Source organism: Cetorhinus maximus, chromosome 9, assembly GCF_964194155.1.
Source record: "Cetorhinus maximus chromosome 9, sCetMax3.hap1.1, whole genome shotgun sequence".
Taxonomy (NCBI): Eukaryota; Metazoa; Chordata; class Chondrichthyes; order Lamniformes; family Cetorhinidae; genus Cetorhinus; species Cetorhinus maximus.
In genome coordinates this window covers 23,013,178-23,032,945 of record NC_135887.1, presented here as the reverse complement: position 1 = coordinate 23,032,945, position 19,768 = coordinate 23,013,178, and the positions used below count along the sequence as shown (strand labels likewise).

The following is a 19,768-nucleotide window of genomic DNA, read 5'->3' as shown; positions in this document are numbered from 1 at the left end:
TGATACTTTCTGCTAGATGTACATGCCTCGAAAGCAAAGCGCAAGTGGAATCTCTGAATTCTCGCGGTGGCGGGGGGGGGGGGTTGCATTGGCGAGTTTCCTCTCATCCAGTAGTGAGACTAATGGTTTGTGATTTATCTTGATGACCACTCTCAGCCCAATGATCCAGTTAGAGAACTTTTCACAAGTTCACGTGACTGCGAGAGCCTTTTTTTCTATAAATGCATACCTTATCTCTATAATATAAAAACAAAAAGCTAAAAGCTACTGCGGATGCTGGAAATCCAAAACAAAAACAGAATTACCTGGAAAAACTCAGCAGGTCTGGCAGCATCGGCGGAGAAGAAATCAGTTAACGTTTCGAGCCTTCATGGCCCTTCGGCAGAACTGAAGCATAGTTAGAAGAAGGGAGAAATATAAATTGGTTTAAGGTGGGTGGTGGGGGAGAGACACATTGAGGGTGTGGTGATTGTGGAGATGAGCAGATAATCAAAAGATGTCACAGACAAAAGGGTCAAAGAGGTGTCGAAGGTGGTGACATTTGTCTGAGAAAAGTGCTAATTAAGAATGGAAGACAGGATATTCAAAGTACAGCTCTAGTGGGGGTGGGGTGGAAAGACTAACAAGGTTTTAGTTTAGATTTAAAAATAATGGAAATAGGTGGGGAAAGAAGAATCTATATAAATTATTGAAAAAAAAGGGGGGTGGGGGGGGAAGAAACGGGGTGGGGATGGGGGGAGGGGGAGTTTAAGATCTAAAGTTGTTGAATTCAATATTCAGCCCAGAAGGCTGTAAAGTGCCTAGTCGGAAGATGAGGTGCTGTTCCTCCAGTTTGCGTTGGGCTTCACTGGAACAATGCAGCAAGCCAAGGACAGACATGTGGGCAAGAGAACAGGGTGGAGTGTTAAAATGGCAAGCGACAGGGAGGTTTGGGTCTTTCTTGCGGACAGACCGCAGGTGTTCCGCAAAACGGTCGCCCAGTTTGCGTTTGGTCTCTCCAATGTAGAGGAGACTGCATTGGGAGCAACGAATGCAGTAGACTAAGTTAGGGGAAATGCAAGTGAAATGCTGCTTCACTTGAAAGGAGTGTTTGGGCCCTTGGACGGTGAGGAGAGAGGAAGTGAAGGGGCAGGTGTTGCATCTTCTGCGTGGGCATGGGGAGGTGCCATAAGTGGGGGTTGAGGAGTAGGGGGTGATGGAGGAGTGGACCAGGGTGTCCCGGAGGGAACGATCCCTACGGAATGCCGTCGGGGGGGTGAAGGGAAGATGTGTTTGGTGGTGGCATCATGCTGGAGTTGGCGGAAATGGCGGAGGATGATTCTTTGAATGCGGAGGCTGGTGGGGTGATAAGTGAGGACAAGGGGGACCCTATCATGTTTCTGGGAAGGAGGAGAAGGCGTGAGGGAGGATGCGCGGGATATGGGCCGGACACGGTTGAGGGCCCTGTCAACGACCGTGGATGGAAAACCTCGGTTAAGGAAGAAGGAGGACATGTCAGAGGAGCTGTTTTTGAAGGTAGCGTCATCAGAACAGATGCGACGGAGGCGAAGGAACTGAGAGAATGGGATGGAGTCTTTACAAGAAGCGGGGTGTGAGGAGCTGTAGTCGAGGTAGCTGTGGGAGTCGGTAGGCTTGTAATGGATATTGGTGGACAGTCTATCATCAGAAATTGAGACAGAGAGGTCAAGGAAGGGAAGAGAAGTGTCAGAGATGGACCATGTGAAGATGATGGAGGGGTGGAGATTGGAAGCAAAATTAATAAATTTTTCCAGGTCCCGACGAGAGCATGAATCAGCACCGAAGTAATCATCGATGTACCGGAGAAAGAGTTGTGGGAGGGGGCCGGAGTAGGACTGGAACAAGGAATGTTCCACATACCCCATAAAGAGACAGGCATAGCTGGGGCCCATGCGGGTACCCATAGCCACACCTTTTATTTGGAGGAAGTGAGAGGAGTTAAAGGAGAAATTGTTCAGTGTGAGAACAAGTTCAGCCAGACGGAGGAGAGTAGTGGTGGATGAGGACTGTTGGGGCCTCTGTTCAAGGAAGAAGCTAAGGGCCCTCAGACGATCCCGGTGGGGGATGGAGGTGTAGAGGGATTGGACATCCATGGTGAAGAGGAAGCGGTTGGGGCCAGGGAACTGGAAATTGTTGATGTGACGTAAGGTGTCAGAGGAATCACGGATGTAGGTGGGAAGGGACTGGACAAGGGGAGAGAGAAGGGAGTCAAGATAACGAGAAATGAGTTCCGTGGGGCAGGAACAGGCTGACACGATCGGTCTGCCAGGACAGTTCTGTTTGTGGATTTTGGGTAAGAGGTAGAAGCGGGCCGTCCGAGGTTGGGCGACTATCAAGTTGGAAGCTGTGGGAGGAAGATCTCCAGAGGAGATGAGGTCAGTGACAGTCCTGGAAACAATGGCTTGATGTTCTGTGGTGGGTTCATGGTCCAGGGAGAGGTAGGAGGAAACGTCTGCGAGTTGACGCTCAGCCTCCGCGAGGTAGAGGTCAATGCGCCAGACAACAACAGTACCACCCTTGTCAGCGGGTTTGATGACAATGTTGGGGTTGGACCTGAGAGAACGGAGTGCAGTGAGTTCAGAGAGAGACAGATTAGAATGGGTGAGAGGAGCAGAGAAATTGAGACGGCTAATGTCACGCCGACAGTTCTCAATGAAAAGATCAAGAGAAGGTAAGAATCCAGAGGGAGGGGTCCAAGTGGAGGGAGAATATTGGAGGTGGGTGAAAGGATCCGTTGAGCGGGGAGAGGACTCCTGCCCAAAGAAGTGAGCACGGAGACAAAGACGGCGGAAGAAGAGTTCAGCATCATGCCGAGCCCGAAATTCACTGAGATGAGGGCGTAAGGGTATGAAACTAAGTCCTTTGCTGAGCACTGAACGTTCAGCATCGGAGAGGGAAAGGTCAGGGGGTATAGTGAATACGTGGCTGGGGCTGGGATTGGAAGATGGGGTGAGGACGGAGGGACAAGCAGGGGTGGAGGGTCCCAGATGGGTGTTGGAGTCAATGAGTTGTTGGAGCTTGCGTTCCTTAGCACTTGAGAGAAAGAGAAAAAGTTTCTTGTTGAGGCGACAGATGAGGCGAAGAATAAAATGAAACTGGGGGCACGCGCAGCTTTGAAAAAGGGTGCGGCGGTGCTGCTGGAGGGAGAGGTCGAGTGTGTTCATATGGCGGCGCATGGCACTGAGTGTGGATCTCAGAATGCGACGGGAACAGCAGTCCGAGAAACGTTTTATGTCCCGGAGATACCTGTAATCCTGGGTGGGTTCGAAACAAGAGGGATGGAATTTCAGTTGAAATCCACGTGGGGTGAGTCGGAGACGGAGACAGTCACTGAGAAAGGAGATATGGCTGTGAAAGCGGGTTTTAGTAAACACCTTGTCAAACACCAGGAGAGAAATGGAAAGCAATGAAGGTGAGCAGGGCAGAAGATACAGTCGGAAATCCTGTCGGAGGACAGAACCGTACTTCTTCAAAGAGGGCATTTCTCTATGTCTGATAGCGCCCTAGACGTCTAATATACTTGTTGGCAGCATCCATTCAGCTGCTCTGGAACAGGACTGCCCCTAGTTCTATTGATGATGCATCTGTACGATTGTGGTTGGCAGGGATGGGTCGTAGTGAGCCAGGATATCTGGTGAGAGCAGCATGTCTTTGATCTGGTGGAATGCGTGTCCTGGTGTGCATCCCAACACCATGCTTGGGCTTTGTTCAGTAGGTGTCATAAGGGTTCTGTGACTTGTGCTAGGTTTGGCAAGAATTTCGTGAGTTGGTTTACCATACCCAGGAACCTTTGGAGATCTGGAATGGAGGATGGGGGTTGGAAATTCACTGATTCATTTTATATGGGTCTGCCATGATGTCTTTGTTGCTCTCAATATGAACTAAAAACCAAATGGAGGTCTTAGAGAATTTGCACTTATCATTCAGTGTTAATCATGCTTCCTTCAAGCCGTCCAAGACAGCCTTGAGTCTCATGTTGTGTTCCTTGACAGTCGTTCCATAGACAGCGATTTCAGCCATATCACAGATGACTCCTTTTAGGCTTTGTAAGATGGCCGACAATGTGTACTGAACAATCTCGGGTGCCGAGGCAATGCTGAAGGGCAAATGATTGAAGCAAAATTTGCTGAATGGGGTGATAAAAGTTGTCAGCAACTTCAATTTTTCATCTAATGGTATCTGCAAGTAGCTGCTGTTGGCATCAAGTTTTGAGAACACAGTACCCTTGGAGAGCTTGGTCAAGCTGTCGATCGTCGAGGACATCGGGTGGATTTTCCTTGCCATAACCTTGTTGAGTTGTCAGGTTGACACACATGCACACACACACCTGTTTGGTTTTACAACCAGGACCATCCTGGGTCACCATTCCATCGGCTGAGTGATGGGGAGATGACTCCCATATAGGTCATCTTGTCAAGTTGCAGTTGTATTTCATAAGCAGATGCTGTATTTTTCTTGGAGTAAACAGGCACACGGGTTTGGCATAGTTTCTCAGTGCTATGCTGTATTCAGTCTTCAGTTGAATAGTTGAACTATTCAGTGAATAGTTTTGGAAAAGCCTTTTCAAAAACAGAACCAGATCCTTGCTAGTTAATCTCTTTGATCTTTCGGATGAGGTTGAGGCTGACACAGGCTTTCTTGCTCAGAAGAGAGAATTCTTGGATATGAAGCACATACAATGTTTCCCGTATCTGTTTGTTCTTATATTGGAGCGTTGCTTGCAACCTGAAGCTTGATTCCTTCTGGTGCGTACAACTGTGTTGTAGGTGGCTGTAGAGATTGTTTACATCTCTACAATGTAAAGAACCAAGCCACGGTTCTCTATTAGACAGGACTGTCAACTTGCTCCAGTGTCTAATTTTAAATTAGTAATATGCCCATTGATGCATGTGTCAGCATTCCAGAAGGTATATCTGAAATCTTTAATCTCATCTAGGAAGTTTTTAGTCTTGGTGTGACTTCTATTTCGTTGATGGCTTTTTGTGCAAAGATTCGCTGGTGATCCTCTGTATGTTTAGAGATTTTTTGATCTGCACATTTTCCCAAAGTGTCCCAGCCTTTTACAGTGGAAGCATTCTGCTGTGCTTGCAGGACACTATTTGTTCCTATGAGGCTTTTTGGTACCACAGCGCTGGCGTGGTTTACCGCATCTTGAGTTTTAATTGCATACAGTCTTCTATGCTTTGGAGTGTCTTTCGCATTTTGTTGTTTAATGAGTTGTACTGTCATTTGGGGTGTTCTGTACCATGGTTTATCTTTCCCTCTTAATATGCTAATTTGCTGAAGGACTTCAGATTGTCTGGCAATCTCTATTGCCTTCTCCAAAGTTAGATCTTCTTTGGATGGAAGCAAGTCAGAAAGAGTATCATTAGTTACCCCAACTACTATGCGGTCTCATATCAGCTCAGACTTAAGATCACCATATTCACAGCCTTCAGCCAACTGATATAAATCATTGACAAAGGTGTCCACAGGTTCTGCAGGCTTTTGGGCCCTTCTTTGAAACTTTGCTCTTTCCAAAGTTTTGTTACTCCATAGGTTAAAGTAGCTGTCAAAGAATTTTATGACCTCTTCAAATTTGTCAGATGATTAATCGATGCCTTGTCAGTATATAAATAATCACATTGCATGACAATCACCTGGTTAAAGACAATTGCTAGTTAAACAGGTGATAGGCATTGATTATCCTATCTAAATAGAATAAAAATATATAGCTGGAACCCTTTGTGTGGAAGCTACTTGGAAGTCAGTAGCACTGAGGAATTGTCTTGAAAATAAACCAGCTTGAACCAAAAGATCAGCCTGGATTAATTCTTCCACCACAACCTCCTATTGTGAATAACATGGTAGCAGAGGATGAACTTTAAGCTTTGCTGATTGATTGCTGTATATGAAGATTATTGTCTCAATCCTCTGAGGGAAAAGAAGTGTACTGTTACTGACAATTTAAGTTAGGACTAGCGGAAGGACAGTGCAAAATTGCAAGCTTTGACTATCCACCAATTTTTTCTGACTCTGAACCTTATCAGCAATGGAAGGCTGAAGTTGAAATGTGGACCCTAGTTACTTCTATACCCCGAAAAAAGCAAGATATGGCTTTGACGTTATCATTACCAGCCAAAAATAAGTTAAGGAGGAAAGTATTTTCAGAGTGGAAAGTGGATGATTTGGATCATGAAGAAGGATCGAACCTTCTGTTACAATTTTTGGATAAGTTTTACAAGAAGGATGAGTTATTGGAAGCGTATGAAGCTTGGACGATCTTTGATAGGTTTAGGGAATCAGATGATCAGTCTGTGGAAGAATATATCATGGGTTTTGATAAATGGTACTGGAGACTACAGAGATTTGAACTTGAAATTCTGGAATCGGTGTTGACATTTAAATTGCTGGACTGTGCTCGCATTTCCCATGTTGATAGTCTTTTAGTACTAACGGGTTCAGTTCCAGGGGAAAGAATCTCTCCTAGATCAAATGGCTGCTGCCCTATAAAGATTTCTGGGGAAACGGTCATTCCCTGCCACTTTCTTAGCAAATGCGAACAACTATGCTGTGAAATAAAGGATAGAGGATTCAATGGTGGCCGAATTTCGACCAAATGTTAGACGAAGATTCCAGTAAAAAGATGGGGTTAATGACAAGAGGCCTGAAAATGGTTGTAACCCTAGCCTATTTGAGAGTTGGGACAAAAAGCATGTCTGGGATGGTGACCGTATGCGTTTAAACCCAAAAAATGCACTGCTCGGTGTGAAATTTGCCTTAAATATCGCAAGACACCATCACATCCCGTTCTGAGCTTGCCACTAGCCAGGGAGTTTAACGATGCAGTGTCAATGGACTCGAAAGTTTGGGACAAGGATAGGGTTTTTTTTTACTACACTTCATAGATATGGCAACCAGAGTTAGCTGTAATACATAGTAAAGACAAAAGGACCATTGTCGATAAGGTCACGGAGAAGTGGGTAGGAACAGAATTAGGAACACCGTTGAAGTTCCTCACAGATAATGGTGGGGAATCCGCCAGAGGAATTTCGAGATGTGTACGCAAATTTAAACATAGTTATGCACACTGCAGCAGAGAGCCCAATTTAGTAATGGTCTTTGTGAAAGAAATCATGCGGTAATAAATGATATATTACATAAAATATTAGCTGATCAACCAGATTGTAAATTGCAAACGGCACTAGCATGGGCGGTACACTCAAAGAACACTCTGCAAATGGTTGGTGGGTACAGCCCCTACCAGTTGGTGTACGGAAGGAATCCGAAGTTGCATTCAGCATTGTCAGATGCTCCCCCTGCCCATCTAAACGCTTTGCGTGCGGGCAGAAAAGCTTTAATTAAAACTGAGGTTTCGGAGAAAATTCAGTGGGCCCCACAGCATCGCATAAGACCATCAGGAATATAGTTTAGACAAGGAGACCTGATATACTATGAAAAGGAAGGCCAGGAAGAGTGGAAAGAACCTGGCAAGGTAATAGGGAGTGATGGGAAAGTAGTAATTGTACAACACAGCAATCAAACTGTTAGGGTACATTCTTCGTGGTTAATTGGTACTGACTATACCTTTACAGGTTCTGAACAGAACATAGAACGTGAGGAGGCACCATGCACTTCACATACGCACACACTGGGTAGTTATGAGGAGTAGACGATGGCAGATACAGAGTTGACTGACTATAAACAAAGTAACACTGAGGTACAGGATAACGCAATTCGTCCAAAAGGGCAACTATCCAAAGCAGGAACAAAAGTAACATACATGCTAGAAGGGGCCAGTGTGTGGAGGGATTTCACAATCATAGGGAGAACAGGAAAGGCCACTGGTAAATACAAACATTGGCTAAATGTGCAGGATGAAGGACAGGAGACAAGACCCAACGATTGGCAAACCAAGGTAAAGATGTGGAAACCCAGAAAGCGCAGTATGAGCTCTGACAGTGGACCAGCGGACATTGGTCGTGACCCTAGAAAAAAAATCACAGAATCACAGCGCAGAAGAGGCCCTTCGGTCCATCGAGTCTGCACCGACATGTGAGAAACACCTGACCTACCTACCTAATCCCATTTACCAGCACTTGGTCCATAACCTTGAATGTTATAACGTGCCAAGTGCTCATCCAGGTACTTTTTAAAGGATGTGAGGCAACCAGCCTCTGATTTATTATTTGATATTGATGTAATTCTGTATTTTAAAAATTTCCTCCTCCTTAGTGCCCAATTCTGTGCCTGGTCTGGTCCTTCCATCTGCCCAAATTGTTCTGGCAAAAGGAAATTTTGAATCTGTTGCTGTTTTCAGCTCAGGAGAGGCTTGCCTTAAATTTTTAAAATGGGGCTGCAATAGTCGAGTTTTCCTGTGCTGATCGGAGTTTTTTGAATACCCACTGCGGTTACTGAGCTGTTTCAAACCTCCTCCGAATCTCATGAAAAATCGTTAAAACGATTATTAAGGCTAGTTAGTTACTTTGCTGTCGTTGGAGGATCGAATTTAATAGCCAATTTTTTTTCTTTTTTTTTCCCCCACATGCGGTGTTATGGCGCTGACTCTGGATCTGGGCTGCAGTGTGTTTCAAGCTGCGCACTTAAAAATGAACTTTCCCCCAGTGCTGTCCGGCTACTGTGTCTTGTTTAGAAACGTTTTTAAAGTTGCTTATCCTTCCTGGATCATCAAGAGGTTCTTTGACCCTGCTTTTTGATCAGGATTTTTAATGGACTTTCACATACTATGGTGGAGTCCTTCTTGAGCTGCAGTTGATCTCCTCTCTGCCTCCCAGCCTCCATGTCTGTTATGGAGCTTTCCTGGCGATTTCCAACTGTTTCATCAAAGCCTTCTGTTTTGGCGCATTTTTTTCAGATCAGACTGCAAATTTTTCAGTTTTTATTTTCGTAGATTTCGGGGTCCTTCACCTGCTGCTGCCATGTTGTATGTTTTTGTGGTTGTCTAAGGAAGAGGTTCAGAGGCATGGAGTCTGGACAGTAACTATTTATTGTAGAACATAACTATGCACAGATATACAAGACAGTAAGCTTCTTCAGTCCACGCCATGAGCTTTCTCCATTCAGACTACAACTAGTCATGTGACTCCCTTTACATCATCATGTGGGTGACACTGTTTCCCCAGTCACACATTAATCCTTTTAGTCCTGAACAGCTTAATACAACAGGTGCCTGTTTTGGTTCCTATTCTTTGCATGTTTTGGTTTTTCTCTTGTTTTTTTGCTTGTGGTCAGTAGCACGACTGCTCTGGACACATTTTTTTGTTTCTTTTCTACACCCATCAGCATTGTCTTTGGCCCTGGAAGACTAACTCTTCTATCATTCAACCTCTCCTGCCTTTCACCCTATCACAGACCTTTCTTTTGTTCTTGTCCAACCCACCCCATGCTCAAAACCTGTTGCATTTCTGACTTTGCCCAGTTCTGATGAAAGATCACAGGCCTGAAACGTTAACTGTTTCTTTCCACAGATGCTGCCATAACCTGCTGAGTGTTTCCAGCATTTTCTATTTTTATTTCAGAATTCCAGCATCCACAAGTATTCTGCTTTTCGCTCCCCCAATCAATTGATTGAGTTGTTCCCTCATTTCTTTGAAATTAGCCATTTTTAAAGTTGTATAACTAACTCATTTGTCTTTGGAATATCCAAATCCCAGATCAAACTGAATTTAATCATTCTATTTTTGCTGTCTGTCCCTCAAGATTGCCACAACTTCAATTTTAGAACAAAATCTGGGTCATTAATGAGTAGCAGGTCAAATTGAGCTCCTGCTGTAACAGCTTCCATTATGAATGTATCATGAAGCAGTCAACTCTGACTCTCAAACATTAGTGTTTTTCCAATTCTGCTTGTATCCTTATCTGTGCTGATTCTATCTTGGGAGAGGGGGTATGATGGATTAAGAGAGAATGAACAAGAATTTGCATGAGTTGTACAGAGGCTGAAGGAAGAGATCAAGAGTGGGAGAGATGCAGGTACATGAAAGGAGTCACTTGTAAAAATATTTTTGACAGCGAGGAGGACCATCAACTAGAAGGAAAAGTCTCACTTAAATTGGCAGCATTTCTTGTGCAGTAGGCTGCTTCTGTGTCTTAATTTATCACTTCAAATTACCCACGCCTCTAGTGACCAATCTGTAACTACTACTACTTCATCCTACTATTGTGCAGCCCAAAACACTCTCTCTAGCCATTGGGTTGATTTCAGTACTCCACTGTTGCTCTTTACAGAAATTTGAGTGACTATTTATTGTTGCATGACACCGAGTGATAGGGAGGTGAAGTTCAGTGTTAGCACACTAGCCCGAGATTTTCCTTTTATCATTCTGCTTGTATTGTAGAGTGCCAATTATCAATGTGAAATAATTTTCTAGTTTTGGGACACATTCCTCCCCCTCCCATAATTCCTTTTTCTTGCAGATGATGCTGCTGTGACTCAGAAAGTTGATACTTTCACAAAACTGAATGCACCATGTTGAATTATAGAGGATAGTGTTCACTTTCCAATCCAAGAGAAAGTGATATTTATCAATAATATTTATCAATAAGTGATATTTTTCAGTGAAACATCAGATACCCTAGCCCTTTTATGAATTTCTTGACTATTGCCTTATTATGTGAATTCTGGCTAATGTAGACTTAATCCTATTCATTATTTATGTAAGCTTTATTGAAACAAATATTGATTGTGGTGTATGTGTAGAATCACTTCCTAATGCAGACAGTGTAGTCAATTTTTATATTTCTAGGTATTAGTAACTGGACACTCGTATATTATGTGATATTGATGATTTGACTTGTGTGGCTCTCTTGATTTTTGGGTGTGAGTAGTCACTTCAGACTCTGACATGCTGAGATTGTCTGTAGGATCTAGGGTTCTGGAGCTTCTTGGCAGCAGTTTAGAAGCTCAGCATTATCTTGTGTTAAAACAACAAATTGTGAAGATTTACATCGAATATTTTTATAAAAATTAGGCATTCTAATGGATCAGCACAATTTAATTTTAAATTTAATGCTTGGGTTTGAACCTAATGCAGAGTGATTAACTGAAAGTCTGAGAGCTAAGGTACTCTGCCTGGGTATCACAGGCAGCAACAGTAGCACCCCAAAACAAAATAGGAAAGGCCCTTGGCACCCCAATCTAAGCATCTCCTCTTAGATGACTGCCAGCAATATATACTGAGCCTTCCACCCACATAACAATATTTCAACAACATATGAATATTCTAGAAAATTCAGTGTTATGCTTGTAAGGCATGAAGAAAATCTGCAGCATTCCAGCTAATCTGCAAACCACTATACAACTTTAGGTTTGGTGGGGCAAGAGTGGGAAGATCACATGTTCCAGTGGTTCAGATGGATGTTAATGATCACATGGCACTATTCAAAGAGCAAGGAGTTCTCCTGGTGGACTGGCTAATATTCCTCCCTCAGTTGTGGCCGTCAGCTGCATGCCCACCCCAACCCAAAAGCTGTCATTACTCTCGCTCTTGTTTGTGTGACCTTGCTGCCCGAAAAGTGACTAATGTATTTGTCCACACAACTTACTTCAGTTGTTGAAATGTATGTGAACCTGTTTGAGAAAAATCAATCCATTCCTGAAACCCTCATCCATGCCTTTGTCACCTCCAGGCATGACTATTCCAGTACTCTTTTGACCAGCCTCCCATTTTCATCTTTCCATAAGCTTTAGCCTATCAAAAACTCTTCTGCCTATATCCTAACCCACACTTAGCTCCACACACCCATCACCTTTGTCCTTGCTGACCTGCATTGGCTGCTGGCCGCTCAACTCCTGATTTAAAATTTTCATGTTCATGTGTAAATCCCTTTATGACCTCTCCCCTCCCTATGTTTGTAGCTTCCTGCTGCCCTTCAACGTCCCATAGCTCTAATACACCCACCCCCTCCTGGAGCCTTGTATTTGGTGGTTTTACCTTAAGGTATTTATGCACTTACTTAGGAATTTATTCCTTAAATCTACCCCCACCCCCCAGCCACCACCTCCCACTCCAAACTGTTAGATCTTCTTTAAAACACACTTTTTTTTAATATTCATTCATGGGGCGTGGGTGTCGCAGGCTAGGCCAGCATTTATTGCCCATCTTTAATTGCTCTTGAGAGGGTGGTGGTGATCTGCCTTCTTGAACCACTGCAGTCCATGTAGTGTAGGCGCATCCACAGTGCTGTTAGGAAGGGAGTTCCATGTTTTTGATCCAGCGATAGTGAAGGAATGACGATATATTTCCCAGTCAGGATGATGAATGGCTTAGAGGGGAACTTCCAGGTGGTGGTGTTCTGACGTGTCTGCTGCCCTTGCCCTTCTAGATGGCAGTGGTCATCGGTTAGGAAGGTGCTGTCTCAGGAGCCTTGGTGAGCTCCTGCAGTGCATCTTGTAGGTGGTAGATGTTAGGGAAGGAAACAGTTAACTGTCAAGGAGTGTTTAAGTAGTAATTACATAGAAACTAGGAACAGGAGTAGGCCATTCGGCCCTTTGAGCCTGCTCCACCATTCAATATGATTCTGGCTGATCCTCTATCTCATCGCCATATTCCCACTTTCCCTCCATACCCCTTGATACCCCTAATATCCAAAAAATTATCAATTTCTTTCTTGAGTATACTCAGTGACCTGGCCTCCACAGCCTTCTGTGGTAGAGAATTCCACTGGTTGACCACCCTCTGAGTGAAGAAATTTTTCCTCATCTCAGTCCAAAATGGCCTACCCCGTAATCTGAGACTGTGGCCCCTGATTCTAGACTCCCCAACCAGGGGAAACATCCTCCCTGCATCTAGCCTGTCTAGCCCTGTTAGAATTTTATACATTTCAATCAGATCCCTCTCATTCTTCTAAACTCAAGTGAATACAGGCCCAGTCGAACCAATCTCTCCTCATATGACAGTCCTGCTATCCCTGGTATCAGCCGAGTGAACCTTTGCTGCACTCCCTCTTTGGCAAGTATATCCTTTCTTGGGTAGGGACACCAAAACTGCATGTAATACTCCAGGTGTAGTCTCGCCAAGGCCTTGTATAACTGCAGTAAGGCATCCCTACTCTGAACTCAAACCCTTTTGCAATGAAGGCCAACATACCATTTGCCTTCCAAATTGCTTGCTGCACCTGCCTGTTTACTTTCATTGACTTACATACAAGGACACACAAATCCCTTTGTACATCCACATTTCCCAATATATCACCATTTAAATAATACTCTGCCTTACTGTTTCTCACACCCAAGCGTATAACTTCACATTTATCCACATTATACTGCATCTGCCATGCGTTCGCCCACACACACAACTTGTCTAGATCGCCATGAAGCCTCCTTGCATCCTCCGCACAACTCACAGTTTTGTGTCGTCAGCAAACTTGGAAATATTGCATTTGGTTTCCTCATCCAAGTCATTTATATATATCGTGAATAGCTGGGACCCAAGCACTGATCCCTGCGATACACCACTAGTCACTGCCTGCCATCCAGAAAAAGACCCATTTATTCCCACTCTCTGTTTCCGGTCTGTCAAGTAATTCTTGATCCATGCCAGTATATTACCCCCCATCCCATGTGCTTTAATTTTGCACACTAGCTTCTTATGTGGGACCTTATCAAAAGTCTTCTTGAAATCCAAATACACCACATCCACTGGTTCTCCCTTGTCTATTCTACTAATTACATCATCAAAAAACTCCAGTAAATTAGTTAAGTATGATTTCCCTTTCATAAACCCATGCTGACGTTATCTAATCCTGTTAATGCTTTCCAAGTGTTCTGTTACCATGTCTTTTATAATACTTTAGCATTTTTCCCATGACTGATGTTAGGCTAACTGGCCTGTAATTCTCTGTTTTTTCTTTCCCTCCTTTTTTAAATAGTGAGGTTATATTTGCCACCCTTCAATCTGGAGGAACTGCTCCAGAGCCTATAGAATTTTGGAAGATGACCACCAATGCATCCAATATTCCCAGGTCCACTTCCTTTAGTACTCTGGGATGTAGATTATCAGGCCCTGGGGATTTTTCAGCCCTTAACCCCAGTAATTTCTCCAGCACCATTTTTTTTTAACTAATACTGATTTTCTTCAATTCCTCCCTCTCACTGGACCCTTGGTTCCCTAATTGTAAGCTAACAAGCTAAGTACTTCACTTCATTTGTATATAAAGGGAAAACAGATGATACAGTGTGTCTGTGGAGTTTTATGCATCAGAATAAAACTGGAGAAGTTACTCTTGGCCTCTGTCTTTGTTATCAAGCAGCTATTAGAACTTAACAGTAGACACTACTGTCACTGTGCGTCAGTGGTGCAGGGAGTGAATATTTGTGAATGGAGTGCCAATCAAGCGGGGTGCTTTGTCCTGGATGGTGTTAGGCTTCCTGAACGGTGCTGGAGTTGCACTCATCCAGACAATTGGAGAGTATTCCATCACACTCCTGAACTGTGCTTTGTAGATAGTAGACAGGCTTTGGGGAGTCAGGAGGTGAGTTTCTTGCCACAGGATTCCTAGCCTCTGACCTGTTCTTGTAGCCACAGTATTTATATGGGCCGTTCAGTTCAGTTTGTGATCAATGGTAACCTCCAGTATGTTGCTAGTGGGGGATTCAGCGACAGTAATGCCATTGAACATCAAGGGGCGATGGTTAGATTATCTCTTGTTGGAGATGGTCATTGCCTGGCACTTGTGTGGCATGAATGTTACTTGCCACTTGTCAGTCCAACCTGTATATTGTCCAGGTCTTGCTGCATTTGGACATGAACCACTTCAATATCTGAGAAGTTGCGAATGGTGCTGAACATTGTGCAATCATCAGCGAACATCCTCACGTCTGACCTTATGATGGAAGGAAGGCCATTGATGAATCAGCTGAAGATGGTTGGGCCTAGCACATCACCCTGAGGAACTCCTGCCCTGGGACTGAGATAATTGACCTCCAACCAACACAATCATCTTCCTTAGTGCTAATGACTCCAACCAGTGGAGAATTGTCCCCCTGATTTCCACTGATGCCAGTTTTGCTAGGGCTCCTCGATGCCACACTTGGTCAAATGCAGCCTTGATGTCAAGGGCAGTCACTCTACCTCACCTCTTGAGTTCAGCTCTTTTGTCCATGCTTGAACCAAGGCTGTAATGAGGTCATGAGTGATCTTGGTGGAACCCAGTCTGAGCATCAGTGAGCAGGTTATTGCTAAGCAAATGTCGCTTGGTGGCACTGTTGATGGCCCCTTCCATCACTTTACTGATGTTGGAGTGTAGACTGATGGGGCGGTAATTGGCTGGGTTAGGTTTGTCCTGTTCTTTGTATACAAGACATACCTGGGCAATTTTCCACATTGCTGGGTAGATGCTACTGTTGTACTGGACTGTACTGGTTTGGCTAGGGACAGTTCTGGAGCACAAGTTTTCAGTACTATTGCCGGAATATTGTCAGGGTCTATAGCCTTTGCAATATCCAGTGCCTTCAGCCGTTTCTTCATATCGTATGGAGTGAATCAAATTGGCTGAAGACTGCCATCTGTGATGCTGGAGACTTCCGGAGAAGTCCGCAATGGATCATCCACTCGTCACTTCTGGCTGAAGATTGTAGCAATGCTTCAGCCTTATCTTTTGCACTGATGTGCTGTGCTAACCCATCATTGAATATGGGAATATGTGGAGCCTCCTCTTCCAGTGAGTTGTTTTATTGTCCACCACCATTCACGACTGGATGTGGCAGGACTGCAGAGCTTAGATCTGATCAGTTGGTTGTGGAATCTCTTAGCTCTGTCTGTCACTTGCTGCTCACGTTGTTTGGCACGCAAGTAGCTCTGTTGTAGCTTCATCAGGTTGATGCCTGGTGCTGCTCCTGGCATGCCCTCCTGCACCCTTCATTGAACCAAGGTTGATCCCCAGGCTTGGTGGTAGTGGTAGAGTAGGGGATATGCCGGGCCATGAGGTTGCAAATTCTGCTGCTGCTGATGGCCCACAGTGCTTCATGGTTGCCCAGTCTTAGATCTGTTTTGAAATCTATCTCATTTAGAATGGTGGTAGTGCCACATTATGGAGGGTATCCTCAATGTGAAGGCGGGACTTCATCTCCTACTCGTTCTATCATGGACAGATGCATCTGCGGCAGGCAGGTTGGTGAGGTCAAGTATGTTTTCCCTCTTGTTGGTTCCCTCATCTCCTGCTGCAGACCCAGTCTAACAGCTATGTCCTTTAGGACCCTGCCAGCTCAGTCTGTAGTGCTGCTACCAAGCCACTGTTGGTGATGGACATTGAAGTCCCCCTTCCAGAATAAATTCTGCACCCTTGCCACCCTCAGTGCTTCCTCCAAGTGATGTTCAACACAGCACTGATTCATCAGCTGATGGTGGGGGGCAGTACTTGGTAATCAGCAGGAGGTTCGCTTGCCCATGTTTGACCTGGTGCCGTGAGACATCATTGGCTCCAGAATCAATGTTGAGGACTCCCAGGGCAGCTCCCTCCCGACTGTATACCATGGGTGCCACCACCTCTGCTGGGTCTGTCCTGCTGGTGGGACAGGACATACCCAGGGATGGTGATTGTGGTGTCTGGGACATTGTCTGTAAGGTATGATTCCGTGAGGATGACTATGTCAGACTGTTGCTTGACTAGTCTGCAAGGAGCTCTCCCAATTTTGGCACTAGCCTCCAGATGTTAGTAAGGAGGCATTTGCAGGGTCGACAGGGCTGAGTTTGCTGTTGTTGTTCTGGTGCCTAGGTCAATGCCAGGTGGTCCGTCTGGTTTCATTCCTTTAAGACATCGTAGTGGCTTGTTACTGCTGAGTGGCTTTTTAGGCCATTTCAGAGGGCAGTTAAGAGTCAACCACATTGCTGTGGGTCTGGAGTCACATGTAGGTCAGACCAGGTAAGGATGGCAGATTTCCTTCCCTAAAGGACATTAGTGAACCAGATGGGTTTTTTACGATGATGGTTTCATGGTCATCATTGGACTCTGAATTCCAGCTTTTTATTGAATTCACATTTCACCAACTGCGGAAAATGGAATAGAACAGGGTACTTACTAAATGGTGAAAAGCTAGAAACAGTGGAGGTCCAAAGAGAATTGGGGGTCCATGTACATAGATCGTTAAAATGTCATGAGCAGGTGCAGAAAATAATCAAAAAGGCTAATGGAATGTTGGCCTTTCTATCTAGAGGACTAGAATATAAGGGGATAAAGTCATGCTTCATCTAGGACTGGTTAGACCACACCTGGAGTTACTTTGAGCAGCTTTGGCCACTACATCTTAGGAAGGATATATTGACCTTGGAGGGAGTGCAGTATAGATTTATCAGAATGATTCTTGGACTCCAAGGGTTAAACTATAAGGAGTGATTAAACAAACTAGGGTATATTCCTTGGAATTTAGAATGTTAAGGGGTGATTTGGATAAAGGTTTTAAGATATTAAGGAGCACAGAGAGAGCAAATAGAGAGGTCAGGCTGTCCAGGACTAGGAGACCTTTCAGGAGTGAAATTGGAAAACATTTCTACACACAAAGGTTGATGAAACTCTCTTCTGCAAACAGCAATTGATGCTAGATCAATTGTTAATTTTAAATCTGAGATTGATTTTTGTTGTCCAGAAGTATTAAGGGATATGGGGCAAAGGCTGATGAATGGAGCTAGATCACAGATCAGCCATGATCACAATGAACAATGGAACAGGCTTGAGTGGCTAAATGGCCTCCTCTGAGTCTTATGTTTCCCACAAGCTTTAATATCCCACCCAGTCTAATCGCATTCTCCTGCTCACATTCCGATATGTCCATATTGTGAATCACATTGATGAGAATTTCTCAGCGAGGTGTAGGAGGGAGGTCTGAAGTGTGTTGGAGGGAGGTCTGAAGTGTAGGGAAGTGGGGAAGCCTGTGGGGTGGGGTGGGGTGGGGGGGGAAGATTCACAGGGGTCCTTGAGCAGGTCATTGTGGAGATTCAAAGCTGGGAGGGAGGGACTGAGGCTGGAATGGGCTCTTTATGAAGTGGCTAGTGGGGCTGGGGTGGGGCAGGCAATAAATTGCAAAATAAGAGAGGAGTTCAGGCTATGACTGTGTTGGAATGGGGACTGATGCAGTGTGAGTTGGTACTGAAAATGTGGTGAGTGATCTGAGGGCATGATGTTAGACTGAGTTTAATAAATCCTGTTCAATGGGTCCTTGTAAGTAAGACAAAGGAGCTTGCTGCTGACAGGTGAAGTGAAGCCAATTGTGTACAGAGAGCGCATGGGAATTCAGCGGCCATCGACCAGAGTCCTTTCTCTCAGGTCCAACCTTGGAGCTGGTGCTGGATCCCGACAGGGGTTTCAGGCTGGAGAGATTCTGTTCCCGCCTCCTGCCTCAGGAATGTTGGTGACCTCGGTGCGACTCCTGCTGGTAGAGCTGGAGGAAGTGTCTTCATCTCCAGAGAACTGATTAAGCCCACAGCACAGAGTGGTCAGCACGCAATTCCGGAACTGGGCAGGGAAGAGAAATGGGAAAGTCACTTAAAATCAGGAAGAAAAAGAAGAACCTGCATTTCTATAGCACCTTTCACAACTTCAGGACATCCCAAAGCACCTTACAGCCAATGAAGCACTTTTGAAGTGCAGTCACCATCCTAGTGCAAGATTCCACATGCAGCAGTGAGGGTGACCTGGTCATCTGTTCTGGTGGAATTCACCTCCACTCTGGTTTCCCCCCAGTTTGTTCCTCTACTCTCACAGTCAGAGGCCAATGGGCAACTCCTCTTTTCCTCTAGTATCTCACCATGGTTACCATTCTTCCTGCATGGGCCTGGACAGTGAATCAAACCTTGAAAAGCAGCTCAGCTAAACCCAATGCAGGCCACCAGCAAGATCTTTCGGGTAAGGCCTGCTGCAGAAGAACCTGGAGTGATTTCCTTTTACTCTCTTTCCCTTCCCCAGAGGCATTGAAGTCAATTGTTGCTGCTTCAGCTCAACCAAAGTCACAGGGATAGGGCGAGGCAATATAAACTTAATGAACGAGTTCTAAAGAGTGTGCAGGGACAGAGGGCCCTGGGGGGTTCATGTGGATTGATCTTTGAAGGTGGCAGGGCATATTGAGAGTGTAATTTTTTAAAAATTCTTTCATGGAATGTGGGAGGAAGTGGCTAGGCCAGCAACCCTAACTGCCCTTGTTCAGAGGGCATTTAAGTGTCAACCACATTGCTGTGGATCTGGAGTCACATGTAGGCCAGACCAGTTAAGCACGGCGGATTTCCTTCCCTCAAGGGCATTTGTGAACCAGAGGGGTTTTTACAACAATCAGCAATGGCTTTGTGGGCACCATCAGACTTTTAATTCCAGATTTTTATTGAATTCACATTCACCATATGCCGTGGTGGGATTCAAATACGGGTCCCTAGAGCATTACCCTGGGTCTTTGGATTACTTGTCCAGTGGCGATAACACTGCGCCACCGTTTTTCCTTCTTCGACTAAATGTTAGGCTAACCTTCCTAATATATCCTGATTTGGATTGACATCCTCATTGGTTTGATTGTGCTTCTGTGAAACACCAGGGGACATTTTAGTATGTTAAAGGTATTATTTGCTCCAGTAAGTACTGTAATTGGGTGTAAAACAATGATCATACCTGTGGTATAAAATCTAATTATGATAGCAGTCTTTGACTATTTTTAAGGCAGTGGTAGGTAGATTCTTGATAAGCAAGGGGGTGAAAGGTTATTGGGAGTAAGCGGGAATGTGGAATTGAGGTTACAATCAATTCAGCCATGATCTCATTGAATGGTGGAGCA

The 19,768-nt window shown here is 44.7% G+C and overlaps 1 protein-coding gene across 6 annotated transcripts in view; it reads left to right on the top strand.

The window, feature by feature from the left end:
* The window catches only part of bcas3 (BCAS3 microtubule associated cell migration factor), a 1,018,944-nt gene that overhangs the window by 15,687 nt on the left and 983,489 nt on the right, over nucleotides 1-19,768 (top strand). The gene's annotated exons all lie outside the window — the stretch shown is intronic.